This window comes from Sturnira hondurensis, unplaced genomic scaffold, assembly GCF_014824575.4.
Source record: "Sturnira hondurensis isolate 20B ecotype Veracruz unplaced genomic scaffold, ASM1482457v3 Scaffold0004136, whole genome shotgun sequence".
Taxonomy (NCBI): domain Eukaryota; kingdom Metazoa; phylum Chordata; class Mammalia; order Chiroptera; family Phyllostomidae; genus Sturnira; species Sturnira hondurensis.
In genome coordinates, this window is record NW_028076767.1 from 47,979,216 (window position 1) to 47,993,673 (window position 14,458).

Below are 14,458 nucleotides of genomic sequence, written 5' to 3' on the forward strand. Positions count from 1 at the left end.
AGGAAATGATCACTGAAGTTGTAAGGACTCTGAATTCAGAGATCAAAGTGTAAGTATGTTGGTGGGGTCTTATAACATTAATATGTACAAGTTAATTTTCAATTACTCGTTTGTCTTTCTGAGTTCTTGTTTTTATCTCAGTATACACATAATTACTCTCCAAAATGTTTTATGTCTGAAAAACTTTAAAATCCTAAACATTAATTTTCACCATTGAAATTATTTATAAAAGATTGGCACAAAAGGTGTTTTTAGACACATTCATAAAAATCAAGTCATATCTACAAGGTCTGTCTAGAAAAGGCCCAACCATTGTTAATATAATGGGAACAGTTTGTGCACCACTAATATAATCTGGCAGCCTAGGAGAGTGGACTGGAACGCTCGTATGTGAACAGTGACGACTTCACTGTACTACTCAGTGGGGGTAGTAGGTAGGTACCCTTGAGTGAGCATGTGTACTGTGTGGCCATCACTTCAAAATGACTGAGCAAGTAGAGCAGTGAATCTGCATCAAATTTTGCATTCAGCTTGAACATTCCTCCTCGAAAACTATTTGTATGATTCAGAAGGCTGCAGCTATGGGCAACCATGACTGGCAGCTTCATCACAACAATGTGACTACTTATCATCACATCTCATGCAGTTTTTTGGCAAAACATCAAATCACCCAGATGACTCACATCCCCTACAGCCCAGATTTGGTGCTCTGTGCTTTCTGGCTTTTCCAAAAACTAAAATCACCTTTGAAAGGGAAGAGATTTCAGACTGTCAAGGCGATTCAGGAAAATATGTCCAGGCAGCTGATGGTGACTGGGAGGACTGTGTGAGGTCCCAAGGTGCCTACTTTGAAGGGGACTGAGGTGTCATTGTCCTATGTACAGTGTTTCTTGTGTTTTCTTTAATAAATTTGTATATATTTTATATTCAGATGGCTGGATACTTTCTGGACAGGCCTTGTATGCAGTTTGAGATTCTGAAATGTATTCCTTTTATATGAAGATTGTTTTCAATATACCTAAAAAGTCTTAAAAGATTCAATGAGAAACTATGTATACTGTTGACTTAAATGACAAACTTTGAATGTGTTGTATGACATTCAATGCCATTTAAATATTAGCAATTGTGTTTTACTATGAACGCATGATCTTGAGCCTTAACCATCATAATCTAACTATTTTTGCTCCTCAGAAATGTATTAACCTTACCAAGATGCCTTTGGGGGATGCTCTAAGCAACTGTAATTTCAGGGTTTTGTTTTTTCTCCTCCCATTCTTCATCGTGTATGCGATGGGGCCCAGGAGGAGTCGGTGTTAGCCTGGTGACGTAGTGACAGCTGGTGCTTTGTGTAAGCTTATCAGTTTTCTATTCCCTGGAAGTGCTTTCATGTGGAAACTGCTTCAGATATTCAAACTGAATCTTAACTTGCTTCTGTAAATTCTATAAAGACCACAAACTGATTTTAGTTTGAAAACTATGTCTTTTATTTGTAAACCATGTTTGCCACTAACCTACCAAAATTGTGTAAGGAATTATTTTTAACAAAGTGGTACAATATATTCTAATTTTTAAATACTATAGAGTATAATAAATACAACCTGTTAACCACATTAAGCTTTGTGTCTTTTCTTTGGTAAGTCAGATTGGCAACTTTCTACAATAAAAACTTTTTCAAAGTGACCCTTATATTAAAGCTTATTCATTCGGGCTTAAAATTCAAAACTGGGAAAATGTGTGCTTTCTTTGAATTCACTTAATTTTTTAAAATTAATGTTAGTGAACCTACCAGAGACCCCCTACACACTGACAAAATGTAAAAAGTATTCTTTTTATTGAAATCGTAATATGTCCAGGCAGCTGATGGCGACTGGGAGGATTGTGTGAGGTCCCAAGGTGCCTACTTTGAAGGGGACTGAGGTGTCATTGACCTATGTACAATGCTTAAAATATTTAAATATGTCATTGTCCTATGTACAATGCTTTCTAGATATGCTTCAAATATACTTAAAATATTTAAATATGTCATTGTCCTATGTACAATGCTTTCTAGATATACTTCAGTATTAATAATGTTTACTGGATATGTTTACTGCTAATGCAGATAATGCTGAAAATAAACTTGTTAGTATGCTACTATTTCTCTATCTGCTACTTTTAAAATTGTGTATGGTCTTCTAATAAATATAATGTACTTCAAATGGTTTTGAAGATACTGAAAATAGCTACCATGCATTGAGCAGACTGTTACGGCTCGCCTTGTGCTAAGTGTTCACTGGGCATGGGCTCGGCATTCACAACACTCATGAAGCAACAGTGAGTCTCATTTTAGAGATGAGAATGTATTAGGCTTAGAGGGGCTATAAGGGCTTTTAATTGGCAGAGAACTTGTAAATGGCAGCCACTACTCTAAACTAGGTCTGCTTTCAGAGACTTAGTATTTAACCACCCTGTGCAATAGCTGTCTAGTAATAAATGACCTGGATAGAGAGACAGAGGAAGCTTAAGATTAATAAAATTGCCATACAGAGATAAGGAGTATCTCTTTATTTCTGTATATCTCTATCCCTATCTCTATATCCCCTGTGTGGAGGAAATTTTAAAAGTAGATATAACCCCTGGGAAAAGGAAGGGCACAGAGGATATAACTACAGAAGTTTCATTCAAGATTTATTTAATACTATTTATAGATACTACAGGTAAACTCAGTCTGGATAGATATACATACATACATACATGTATGCATAGACAAAAATCTGAGAAAAGAACTACTGGGGGTGAGGGGATATAACTATCAGCTGATTGTAATGTATGGTAATTTTATTCCATTGATGCAAATTGTAGTATGTATACAGGTAAGAATGATGGGTTCTGATGGGAAGTTACAGATGAAGTTACTAATGCAGGCCTCTGAAGAACAAGAAAGATCTTATCAGCTAGAAAAGAAGGTAACTCTGTTCAACAGAGACACTTTTAAGAAGAGTGCATCACAGGGAGGAAACCTAGGGTCCCAGTTTATAGTTACTCAGGCTCGACAATAAGAGAGGAAACAAAGATGGGATAAACCTTCCACCGAAGAGACTGAATAGAAAATTAGAGCAGAATTACTCTGGGCACCATGAGTCCCCTCCCAGACATGCATTATTTTGCCGTTTGATTGTTGAACCCATGCCTCCCTAATTGTTCCTTTCTATAAATCCCAGGTCTGCACTTACAACTTTAGAGTCGATGAAGAGCTCCACAGTTAGAGATTTTTAGCTTTTTGTTAATTTAAAACTGTGAGAGTCATACATGAACTCATCTCCGCATCTGTGAGTGAACCTTTTATCTTCCTTGACTTCAAAGTAACACATTAGCTCAAAGGATTTTCTCGATTCCAGCTCAATTGTTGATCTATTTAATAATCCAGCTGGCCCAACATCCCTATTCCTGAATTCTAGTGTAGATCACATGAAGGTAACATCTTCAAATGGTCCATAAGTTCAGAGTCCCCATTCATGCACAATTTCATCACCATTCTTCCTTTCTTTTCTCCCTCCTGTATTTTCTTTCATAAAAATCTATTGATCAGCTCCTAGATACTAGTCAAAGTACTTTACAGATAAATAATGTTTTCCTTAGCCTTAAGAAGTATTAAGGTTCTACAGAGATAAACTAATAGGGGATCATACATGTATATATATGATCATAAATATATATATGATGTAAATATATATATATCATTATAGAAATTGGTTTGCATAATTAGAGAAGCTGAGATATGCTGCAATCTGGACAATCTGGAGAATGAGAAAAGCCAGTGGTGTAACTCATTCCAAATCCAAAACCCTGAGAACCAGGGGAACCAATGGTATAGCTCCCAGTCCCAGGCCAAAGGCTGATAAAGTGGGGAGGGTAGTGGTGTAAATCCAGAATCTGAATTTGAAGGCCCAAGAACCAGGAGCTCCAATGTCCAAGGACAAGAGAAGATGAATGTCCCAGCTGAAGAGAGAATTCATCCTTCCTCCACATTTTGGTTCTATTCAGGCCAGGTCCTCCATGCGTTAAATGATGCCGTCATGAAGTGTAGGAGTTTTTTTCTAAGTACTGCATAGCATTCCATTGTGTAAATGCACCACCGTTTACTGATGGGCACTTAGGCCGCTCCCAGCACTTGCCTATCACAAATAACACTGCTACGAACACTGGGGTGCACAGGTTCTTTTGAATTGATGCTTTAGAATTCTTTGGGCATAAACCCAGCTGTAGAATAACGGGAATCACTAGATCAAAAGGCAGTGACGCAACATGTTTTAATCAACATTTTATTGGTGTACTTAGACCATTTACATTTGAGGTAATTCTTATGTTAGCACTTAAGCTTGCCACTTACTGTTTGTTTTCTATTTGTTTCCTCTGGTCTCATTTTTCTGTTTCTGTTCTCTTGCCTCTCTACACAATATCTGAACACAACTTAGGATTTCATCATGACTTATTTATGTGTTTTTAAGTGTATCTCTGTGTATTTTTGGTAGTGATTGTTCTGAGCACTACTACAAACCGAACAGTGTGTGAATTATGCAGTCCACTCATTTCAACATTTTACCACCTTCAGTGAAGTGTGGAAGGCCCACTTTGGTCCAATTTTTCTCTCCATTTTTAAATAGCAATATCACAGGACTCAGATTGTCCTATAATTTCTGTTCCAATCATCAAATACGGTTTTAAAACTCATAAAGAAAGTTTTTTTATGCACCCATCTTTATGTTCTTTCCCTTATTCCTTCTTCCTTCCCAGTCTTCCATTATTCTTTCTTTTATCAGTTACTTTCTGTTGGGAAAATGTTTAGCCAATTTTTAAGAGATTTTATTTCTTTGTAATATTTTTATATTTATTACATGTTAAAATAATAACATTTTTGATATATTGGGTTAATTTTTAAAAACTATGTATGCCAGTAATATATTCTTTCAGTTCTTCCTCTGAGAATATTCTTTTTATTTCTCTTTTACTCCTAAAGGAGAAATTTACAGGATATAGAATTTGTGCTTGACAGTTTTTTTTTTCCTTTAGTACTTGAAAAATACTTGAAAAGTATTGTCCCCCTTCTTTCTGGTTTCCGTGACTTCAGGTAAGAAATCCATTGCCATCGGCATTGGAGTTCCATGTGAGTGACACTTTATCTCAAGACTTTTGGCTTTAGTTTTCACAGTGTTTAATTGTATCTTTGGCTGAATTTTTCTGTGTTTATTCTGTTTAACTTCAGTCAACTTCTTAGAACTGTAGGTGGGTATCTTACCAAATTTAGGACATTTTCAGCCAGTACTTTTTCAAACAACTTTCAACCCTCTCTTTTGTTCTTTCCTTCTGGGAGTTTAATGACAGAAATGATGACTCTTCTGTTGTTGTCTCACATGTCCCTGTTCATTTTTTTCAGTCTATTTTTTTCTCTCTCTATTGTTCAATTTGGGTGAATTTTATCGTTCTACAGTCAGGTTCACTGATATTCCACTCTGTCATCTCCACTTTACTAGTGAAGACACCTACAAAGATTTACTTCTATTATTGTATTTTTTTTTTGCATTTTATGACATGCTTTCATGTATTTTTTAAGTTATTTTATTGTGGTTCAAGTATCGTTGTCTGCATTTACTCCCCTCCCCCCCACTCCCCCTCCACCGCAGCCATCCCCACCCCTTGGTTTTGTCCATGCATTTTTTGTAGATGTTCCTGAAAACCCTTTCACCTCATTCTCCCTGTCAGATTGTTCTTAATTTCCATGTCTCTGGTTCTATTTTGCTTGCTTGTGTGTTTTGTTGATTAGGTTCCATTTAAAGGTGAGATCCTATGGTATTTGTCATTCACCACCTGCCTTATTTCACTTAGCATAATGCTCTCACTTCATAATTCTATGCTTTGTAATAAAATCTATTTGTTTACAACTTTCTTTGTTTTAAATTTGTTTCAAGAGAATTTGTAATTGATAATTGAAGCAGTGTTATAACGGATGCCTTAAAATACTTCTCAGACAATTCCAGCACCTGTTTTGCCATAGTATTAGTATCAACAGATTGTCTCTTCCCCTTCAAGGTGTGATTTTCTTAGTTCGCGATATGCTGGGTGATTTTTTTTCCTTCTGGAACTTTGTCTATTATGGTAGGAGACACTGGATCCTATTTAAATCATTCATTTTGGCGAGTAGTCCCACTATTTACGTTTAGCACACAGGTCTTGGTCAATTTTTGTGGTCCGTGGTTACTTCGGTAGGTTAATTTTCAGAGGCTTTGTGGTGTTATATTGGTTTGTCTGGTGTGATGTGACTTCCCTGTGATCCCTTCTGGTGTTGCTTGAGGGACTGGAAGAGATCCCACAGGCCAGGCAACAGGGTTTCCATAGGTGTGGGGGAAATCCCTCAACCCCTCTCCTAACCACTCATGAAGACGAACAGGTTCTCTGGACTGGGCTACTTGGATATATTCAGCTGTTCTTGTATCTCTGGACAGGGAAAGAGAGTCTCAGGAAAGTTTCTGGAACAGAGAGGGTATCTGGACCAGCCTACCTGCAGCTGGATCTCTCTTGCCAGTTCTACCCATTTGCTTCGCCAGAAAAGGGACATCCCAAACTGAGAAGATAAGGTGACTTCTTCCCCAGGCACTTTATTTTTGGTAGGGCTCTCAACAGTTCCTCCTTCTTGGTAATGCAGGCTTATGTAATTAATGTTCCCTAGGCACTTCATTTAGATTCAGAGGAAGAATGAGCCTACCTGGACTGACTTCTATTTCCAGATCAAATGTACTAGCCTACTGCTGTTGGGTCTTGGGATGCAAGATGCCCTTCACTGCCATTTGTCTGCAGTCGTGGGGTCTCAAACAAGCTTATCTTCTCAAGATCCTTTTTTGGTTATCTTTTGTGCCATGTCCAGTTCTGTTTAGCAGAAAAGAGCAAGGAAAACATATTTTATGACACATTGTCTAAACCAAAGTCTCATGATACACTTTTAAATGACTATTAAAATTGATAAAGAAAAAGTTTAATCAGACAATTACGTACATATAGTAGTATTAGTATAAATACTAAAATTATTAAACATACTATAACATTAGCACTAAATATTAAAAGTAGCATAAAATTGTAATGTCACTAATCAGGATGCTTAAAATCATCCTAATTAATAAAGCATCACCATTTAACACAAAGAATAAAAATAACAATAAAAAGAGCAATAGACCATCAAAGATTATAATCAATTTTTGCATAGATAAATGCTGATCTAGGGCACTAGTCTCAAGATGTGTTCCTCAGACTAGCAGTAAAGATGCCTGAGAACTTCTCAGATATGCTAATTCAGTGATTCCCACCCCAGAATCAGAAACTGTGGGGTGAGGCCCAGACACTTGCATTTTAAAAAGCACCCTAGAGTTGAAGAAACAATTATCTACATCTGCACTGCCAATATGGTTGCCACTAGCTACATGCACCTCATTAAATTTAATTAGCAAATAAAACTAAACATTCATTTTCTAAATCCCACTACCACATTCCAAGAACTCCGTTAATATCTGTCTAGAGACTACCATATTAGAGTGCAAACTTATTATATTTTATCATCTAGGAAAATTCTGTTAGCTAGCACTGATGTAGGAATAAATGGAATTTGTCAGAAGTCAATGTATTTATAACCATGAATTGTCAGCAGTACTAGACAGCTGCCAAACTCTGCCCCTGCCAAACCCCTCTCCGTTCTTCTCCTCACTCTGTGCTCCCGGAGGCTCGCTCACAAAGTTGCTTCAGTGCATTCCCTGGTCCTCTGACTTCTGGTTGGGTTTGGCCGTGAGAAGCACCAGAGTAAGTGCTTCCTCCCTCCCAGGTTAAGTTCCCACTCCTTACCTACCGGCTTAGTGTCTACTTTTTACCTATGGCTACAATGTGTGTAAAGGGCCCTTTCTTATAGCTATATCTGGTCTCTAGAAAACTGTGCTGATCACACACACATTCTCCCCACCTTTCAGGCCTAGAAACAGAATTTCTTGATTTCCTTAAACCTTGCCCATGTCTTTATTTTTTTTTGCCCATGTCTTTTCACAAGCATGTACTAAATTCTCCCCTTGTAGTGTGACCTAATTGTTCTACAATAAGACCTTGTCTGTGATCCATATACCAACTAAACTTTCAGCCTTTTATAGTTTTTCAAAATGAAAAAAAAAACCCTCAACGTCATCTCGTACAATAATTTTCCCTGAAGTAAGCTTAAATGCCATTTCTCTGTGTTAAAATCAAGAGGGAATATGAGAGGGGGAAGGAAGGGAGAAGGAAGAGGAGGGGAGAGGGAGAGAGATAAGCTGCGTAGTGCTGAGAACACGCTGGGCTGCTGGGACATTTGTATTTTGCAGACTGGGTTACCCGGCTGGAACCACAGCTGAACTGGTTGCTGGGAGACAGAATGTCTGTCTCTGAGGACACAGGAACTAAAAGAGAGAACTTGAATATTAAAAGGCCAAGAAAGAAAGTTTGGGGAGAAGTGACACATCCAGTGGGGTTTTATTAACTGAATGTTTCCCGTTGTTCTCACCCTCCACACACGGCACTGGCACGAAATACGCTCTTCTCTTTGTATCTAAAAAGAAGGGGGATTTTTTTCTGAAGAAGAAAAAAATCATCTTCCCCCTTTGCTTTTTCACGAAATTGTGTTAATATCTTGAAACTGATTTAAAACTTGTTAAGTTTTCAGAAGAATCTAGGATTTCAAAAACAAAATCCTTAGGCACTTGGAAGCTATTTCTCTTCTCTTCTTGACACAGAATATGCTTAAGTTTCAAAAAATGAAATCAATTCTCTACCTGATATTTGGAAACTAGGGGAGGTAGAGAGAAAAGATAAAATACATAAAATAAAATACAGGATGCAAAAATCTGAACTGATATTAAAATACTTAAAATATGCAAATTAGAATCTCGTTTTGTGTTAAAATTCTTATAGCATAAACTCTCCCATATATGCCAATAAGCTAGTCAATTCTGTTACCAAGTTACACACTAGGTACAAAAACAGTAAAATACAGACTTCCTGACCTCGAGCAATGATCATTTAGGTGGGGCAACAGATTACAAACAAAATAAGATAAAAAATAATTAAAGATAGTATATGCTACAACTCAAATTATTGGTGGAAGTAAATGTATTATCACTCTTAGTACAGCTGTCTCCAGGACTCCTGAACAACTGAATTGGAAGGAAACTACCACTGTGCCCACAGCCCAGTGCAGCGTGAAGCAGGAGTGCCTTTTTATTGATCGGGCCCACCAAGACAAGTGGTTCAGTCTGTGAAAGAGCTATCCTCGCTGAATAAGCATTCCCTTTTAATTGTTCTATCAATCATGTTTCATAGTCTAGTGAAGAAATGTATTTGTTCTTTCAAAGGAGTGAAAATTCTTTAGTTCCAGGCAAAGCCCTGACACACTTAGACCAAGCAGGTCTTTGTAATATAAGCTCCAGTTTGATTAAAGGAGATGTGTTGATTGAATTACATTTTTTACATCGCAAAAGTGACTAAGAATCATCTCTGGAATGTCTGCTTTTCTCCTAAGCCTGACATGAAATAATGGTTTTGTTCTCACAATTCTTTCTGCAGAAGAAACTACCGCCTCTTCCCAATGCACACAAAGATCCGACTGCAGTGCAACCCAAGTGGAACCCTGCCAGGTCTGCCGGGGACCTCTGCTGCTGCGGCATTTGATGCCCGTGACAAAGGTCTCATCAATAATGCAGCTCTAAACAGGTGGCCGTATGAAGATCTCTTCACTTCAACGCTATTCCCGAACACACTCTAAGGAAAGTTCATTGGATACCTTCATTACCCATTGATCTGTACAGGAAGAAAGTGTGATTAAGAGCTTTGTAGGGCATCGATCGCATGTGCATTAGCTTGCATTGGCCTGCATTATTTTCTACCCAAAACCCACACACAGTGCGGCAATAACCAGAATTGTGAGGCTTAACAGAAATATGAACTATTTTGAATCCACAAGTTTGAGAACCCAGAGCAATCCTTCCATGGCAGAGCGCGTAAGAACCAAAAGCAGCTTATCATGAGGCCGCCTGATAACTGGGTAAGTGGGTAAGGGCTTGTAGGGTGGCGTTGACTTCTGATGCACTGCCAATGGCACAGCTTGTTAGATACGAATCCACTGTAGTCTGTTTTCTTAACACCAGTGACAGGAACCGTCAGGAGGCTCCACGCACCTTCCTGGAACAGGCCTCATTAATCTCCAATGTGATCACAGTACCTTTTTATTATTTTAAAAAAATAGTAGGCACTTCCCCCATCCCCTAATCATGTACTATTTGGTAAAACTACAACGTAATAGCAGCCTTTGTTCACTCACCTCTACCAGCAAGAACTATCAACACAACTGGTTCAAGTGGATGGCAGTTGCAGGGTAGATGTCCCCCATGGCGAAGTCACATGCTACCGATATAAGCTTCCTGCCTGTTTTGCACACATTTTCCTTAACAAGATTGAAATGTGGTATACAATCTCAAATATACCACGGATTACTATTATTATCATCATTATTATTATTATAGTAAGCATTTATAGGCATTGGAAAGACAGCATTACAATAATTTCTGCATGTTTTATTTTGGGTTATAGTGTTTTACCTTAGTGGCTTAAATTAGGTTATCAATAAATTCTATATAATATTAACTGTCTTTAATTAGCTTTTCTCTCTCAGATTACAGTTATTTATTTAGATGCTCTGGAGAGTCTTTGTCGCTGATTGTCTGTAGAAAGCTTTATGTATATTATTATTCTCTTTGGTTATGTTCTCCATATCTAGGTTATTTCTGCTTGTCTTTGTTGGTTTAATGCATAAAAATGAAATATGCTAATGTGGAAGAGAAAAATAAAAGTATAAACTGTCGTTAGTGTGAGGTTCGATCATTGGGAAAAAGGAATTAATTTGAAGTTATTTAAAATTCTAAAATTAATTTTAAAATTCTGCTTTCATTTACAGAAAATTAACTGCAGTGGGAATTGCCATCTCATTGTAAAAAAAAACTAGAAAAGTTGACAAAAATGTACAATATAAAACACTTATTTTCAGACATTGGACAACAGACAATGCACAATTGTAATGCCTGTCAGAAGGGGTCCTGAAACAACTAAGTTCCAAAACCCCTGCCTTAATATTAAATGGATGCTCCAGACTCAACTTAAATACACTTTCATGCAAGCCTCAAAAAGACTAAGCTAATCTAAAAGTCACTTAAGTACTATGGCACAATGCATCACTCAATAAAGCAAAAATCACAATGTCTAGTATCCAATCAAAACTGCCAGACAAGGTAAGAAGTAGAAAATATGGCTCCTAAGCACAGGTAAAAAGAAACAGGTTCAGTTATTATATTAATTATGAAATAAGCAGACTACAATATTAAAATGGATATTCTAAACAGTGTAACTATAAGCAGGATATAAAAGAACACATGAGTTAATAACATGATTAAAATATTTTAAAAATCAAAATGGAAATCCCAATGATTAAAATAACATCATCTGAAATGAAAAACTGCATGGGTTTAACTGCAGTTTAGAAACTGGAGAAGAAGAGAGCTGTGAACTTGAAGGTATAGAAATAAAAACTATCTGAATTTAACACAGAGAAATAAAACTGGAAAAAAGCAAACAGGACCTTAATGGCCTATGGGCAAATATCTAGCAATCGTATACGTATATGTATATGTATATGTACGTGTATGTGTATGTGTATGTGTATGTGTATATGTGTATACATATATGTATACACATATACATATCTTTCCAAACTGAAAATAAAGAAATACTTTTTGAGGCAGACCAAAATGTAACAAATTTGTCACCAGTAGTCAACACTATATGAAAAGTAAAGAAAACTCTTCAGATGAAAAGGAAATGATATCAGATCAAAGTATGGATTTAAACAATGAAATTAAGAGCACTAGAAATTGTAAACATGTGAGTAAATATAAAAAAGACATTTTATCATTTTAATATGTTTTAAATTGACTGTATAGAGCAAGTATAATAACAATGTGTGTTGTTTATAATGTGTTTGCAATATATACATAAGAAAAATCCATACCATATGATCTCGCCTTTAACAGGAACCTAAACAACAAAACAAACAAACAAGCAAAATATAACCAAAGACACTGAAATAGAGAACAGGCTGGTGGTGACCAGAGGGGAGAGGGGAGGGAATTTCAGGGGAAAAGGGGGAAGAATTCACAGGAACAAGTATGAAAGACACATGGACAAAAACTAAGGGGGGGTGGAAATGGGAGGGAGGTGGGGAGGGCTGGGGGGGTGGGCTGTGAAGGGAGTAAAAGACAGAAAACTGTACTTGAACAATAATTATATTTAAAAAAAGAAAAATTTATAACAACATAGCACAAAGAACAAGACTGAGAAATTAAAAGTATGTTGAAATAAGTTTTATACAGTATATGGGAAGTGGTACAATATTATTTGAAGCCAGACCATGGTAAGGTAAAGAAGCATATTCTAAATTATAGAATAACCATTACGAATCTAAAACAAAGAGAAGGCTAATAAGCCAATAAAGGGGATAAGAGAATCTAAAAGAGTACTAAAATAATTTTCAAGAAGGAGAAAAACTCAAAAAGCAAAAACAAAAACCCAGGACAAAAAGAAAGCAAAAAGGAACATAGCAAGATTTGAATTAAACTATATAAATAATTGTGGAAAATGTAAATGGTTTAAATATTCCAAAAGACAAAAGTGTCAAATAGGACTAAGAAATATCCAACTCACTTTAAATCTGAGGTACAAATGCATTAAAGTACAAAGATGTGATAAAACACACCACACAAATACAAATGCAATAAAAGCTAGATCAGCTGTATTAAAATGAAAAAATAAGTATATTTACAAAAATGTTACCAGATATAAATTTGTATGTTTTCTAGCAATACCTGAGTTGAGTCATCAAAAAGAAATATCGACCCTAAATATGTATACATATAGTAGCAGAGATTTAAAGTACGTAAGGAGAACTAATGAAAATAAAAGGAAGAATAGGCAATCACAAGTACACTCTGAGATTCTAACACTCCTCTTTCAGTATTGACAGAACAAGTAGGGAGGTAATCAGAAATAAGGCAGGAAATGTAAACAACCAACTTGAATTTATCGACATTTTAGAACACTCTGCCAACAACAGTGAAATACAAATTCTTTTCAAACACAAATAAATTATCCACTGAGGCACAGTTAGCTGAGGCATAAAACATACCTCAACAAGTTTTAAAGGACTGAAATTAGGCAAATATATTCCCTGACCCCATCAAAAATTTTAACAATGTTTTTTGTCTGTGTTGGGATTTCAAGGTGGGGAAGCTGTGGTTGGGAATGTGAAAATACTGTTTTCACTCTGAAGTTGGTTCAGTCCACTGGTGCAAAACCCACAGATACAATAGGTCAAGTGTTTTTATTGAAAAAATATTCGAGTATGAGTGGACTTGGGCAGTTAAAGCCCGTGTTGTTCAGGGGTTAGATGTAATCTGTTATGTATTTAGCTCAACACATACACACACAAACACAAAAAAAACAGTAAAAACAAGCTTTTTATAAAAAGTAAAAAAAATCACAAAAATACATGTAAGAAAAAAACGTAACTTCATAAAATTTGTTCTTTAAAATACAGTTTTAAGACTGTATAAATAAAAAATAAACTAAATATGTATCCCTTAGAGGATATGCATGTAAGAAGAAACCATACAGTAAGACTAAAACTAGAGAAATAGAAACATAAATACTAATAAAAAGGAGGTTAAGCAATATTAATGTTAGAAAGTATTAAATGTATATTGGGTTGGCCAAAAAGTACGTTGAGATGTTTCCATAAAATAGAGACACATTTTTCAGTTTCACCAATAACATTATTGATTTGGATATTTTGAGTATGTCAGCTACCTCCCTCTATAGGCTTCTAGTGGGTAGAGGCCAGAGTTGCTGCTAAATATCTTCCAATGCATAAGATGGCCCCACAGCAAAAAATTGTTTGGCCAAAATGTCAGTAGTACCAAGAAACCTGGTAAACCACTTTTGATACATTCAGGAAGTCACAGCACCTTAACCATACACTGCACAGATCTTTATTTTTGCATTTTAGTTGTGCTTTTGCCTTTCTTGAAATAATAAAGCATAAAATGTTGAATATCATCTTCCATATTTAATATTAAAATGGCTGCACAATAATTCACCAATTTTGAAAAGCCTTTTTAAATACATGCTGATAGGACAGCTGCCATACTACAATCTAACAAAATTGTTCCAAATAACATTAAAGACAACTAAGCACTACTAGAGCCATTGTGTGTAAAAAGCTAAATACACTTTTTGGTTAACCCAATAATAAAATGCATTGATAGAGAAAAAGAGGGACACTATCAATTGATCAAAGGAAAAACATAAGCCCAAT